The sequence below is a fragment of the Empidonax traillii genome, unplaced genomic scaffold (assembly GCF_003031625.1).
Source record: "Empidonax traillii isolate 1590-97213 ecotype Southwest subspecies unplaced genomic scaffold, ASM303162v1 scaffold674:size665969, whole genome shotgun sequence".
Lineage (NCBI taxonomy): Eukaryota > Metazoa > Chordata > Aves > Passeriformes > Tyrannidae > Empidonax > Empidonax traillii.
The window spans coordinates 317,612-319,994 of NW_020955867.1; the positions used below are offsets into that span (position 1 = coordinate 317,612).

At 40.2% G+C, this 2,383-nt stretch overlaps 1 protein-coding gene across 1 annotated transcript in view; it reads right to left on the bottom strand.

Annotated features, from left to right (window-relative positions):
- The window catches only part of ATP2B2 (ATPase plasma membrane Ca2+ transporting 2), a 227,361-nt gene extending 225,564 nt beyond the window's left edge, over window positions 1-1,797 (bottom strand). The window contains exon 1 of the mRNA XM_027899525.1: window positions 1,456-1,797. The gene's annotated coding sequence lies outside the window, so the exon portion shown is untranslated. The remainder of the gene's footprint in view (window positions 1-1,455) is intronic.
- Between the last annotated feature and the right edge of the window lie 586 nt (window positions 1,798-2,383).

The window sequence follows — 2,383 nt, forward strand, 5'->3', positions numbered from 1 at the left end:
CTTCAGAACGTTATTTTAGGTCCGACCTATAAAAGTATTTACATTTATTAAAGGAGGTGGGTTGAATTTCCAGAACTACCAGCTGCTGGAGTCCTACTGCAGTGTAATGGGGTTTCAGTGAGTGGGAGAGAGAGTTACAAGGTCACGACTTCTACATTTATTCCAAAATGTACCAAGGAATTACTACATACCCAACTGACATTTGACGATATGAACTGCAGGATGAAAATTAAAAAAAAAAAAAAAAAAAGCAGCAAAGACTTGTAACGTTCTTATGCATTAGCAGAATATATGCTCACATTTGCAGTATTCACACAGGAATATATATATAATTATATATTTAGTATGATTCAGAAATGTTGCATCCCAAATCCAACAGCACTGGGAAAGATAAGCTGTATATTTTAAATGTTGGAGGAAGATGAAACAGGGAAAAAAACCCACCCTTCAAAGCTGTTTCCTGGATACATGATATGAAATTTTAAAGAAAAAAGCACTCACAAAAGTGACTTCATGGAAGCTCTTAAAAGAGCAGTATGATACCTAGTTCATCATTACCATGTCTTCTGGAAGCTGGAAAGCATGCTGAGAAGCATGAAACTCTTCCAAGCTGCTCCAATATACATTCATGCAACCTTTTTATATATGCAGAAAGGGTGAGAAGTATCAAGCAGTTTTGATTTGCAACAATCAAAAAAAAAAAAAATGACCTTTTTCATGAAAATTAATGCGCATTTACCATTAATGTGGGCCAAAATCAATTCTCCACAGAATGATGTACAAAAAGGCTGAAAGGGGGGCAGACACACACAACAAAAAAAAAATAAAAGGAACAAACCTTCATGCTGCATTGCTATACACAACTTATCTACAAGCCCTGTTTTATTGCTTATTCTCAAACTTAGTCATTTCAGCAGCACTACAGGGAAAATACGAAACAGTTCTTCACAGGTAGCAATTTCAATTAAAATGAGAGGAACATGAACAACGTAAAACCTGTATGTGATCAAAGACCTGCTGGATACCTGAGTCAAACAGTTATTTCAGAGCAAGGTACAAGAGCTAGTCATGCATATGGATGACCTCTCACAAATTAAATGCTAATCAGGAATGCATCTCAGCATTAAAAATAAAACATGTGGACTATGAAGTAGATCTGCAATCCTTTTTCTAAGCAAAGACTGGCAATAAACCTTCATTATCAATTTCATACCACATGTATGTAATATTAACCGCAAATCCCGGCAATAATTTCCCATATGGAGAGTGCCAGCTATTTCCAGGCATCCCAACTTGTGTAATATCCCTGCAATCCTTCAGCAGAGCCCCTCGCTGAATGCAACCAGGAGGTCAAACCACCAGAAGTCGTAAGGAACCCCCAGCTCTGGGGATGTAAAACGAACAGTTTGACCATGAAAAAAGAGACCTTTCCCTTTCAGCCCCTTCCATACTCACCTTCCAGAAGGTATGGGAAGCACCGGACTTAAGCATCTGCTCCTGGCTGCCTCCGTGCTCTGGGACTGCCTACAGCCATCGCCTCGGCAGCCCTGGGAACCCACTTGGAATGCACAGGGAACTGCCCTGGCTTGGATAGGACAACTTCAAGTCGGGAAATGGGAGGCTGGGGAAGAGCTCGGTGCTGCCCGGAGAGGGGCAGATGAGCTGCCAGCGCCGCAGGCAGGGATCAAACGCACAGAATCTCCCTTTACATAATCGGAAATGACTCCTGTAATCTTATGTTTTCTCTTAAAGCGTCGGATGCTTCATGAACAAGCCAAAAGCTTTTCCATGCGGCATTCGGGGGATTTAGGGCTGATTCTTCTTTTAATGAAAATAAAAGAATAAAAGTCTGCCTGTCAGAATTCTTAGTTATTGTACCTCGGAAAGCTTTTCCCCACCTTGCCATAGGAAACGTCATACATGCTTAAAAGGAATTGCAGAAAATTCCCGGTTTCTTCCACAGTATTTTCTAACCCATCTCAATAGAAGGGTAATGTTTGGGGTATTTAACCTGTGTGCCCTTTACTTTCCAACAAACACATCAAAAACTATAAGCAGCTCTCTATATAGAAACCCAGCTGAGGATTACAGATTTTCCTGACAAGAAATACCTTTGTCTATCATAAGAAAACCTTAAACTTAGAAAAAAAACACAACAGTCAAACTGCACTGCTCACATTTCAGTGTCTTTTCTGCACCTCACTTCTGAAAGAGAAAAAAACCCGCACATCCGATTCTTACCAGCAATGATAAAAGCAAAATCCCATCCACGTGTTTTCCTCATCACTAAAGCACCGATTTAATCAAAATCAAGCCCATATGCTTCAAAAAACAACAAGATCATGCTGAATTTTCAACCTACCGAAGCCCAGCGAATGCTTTC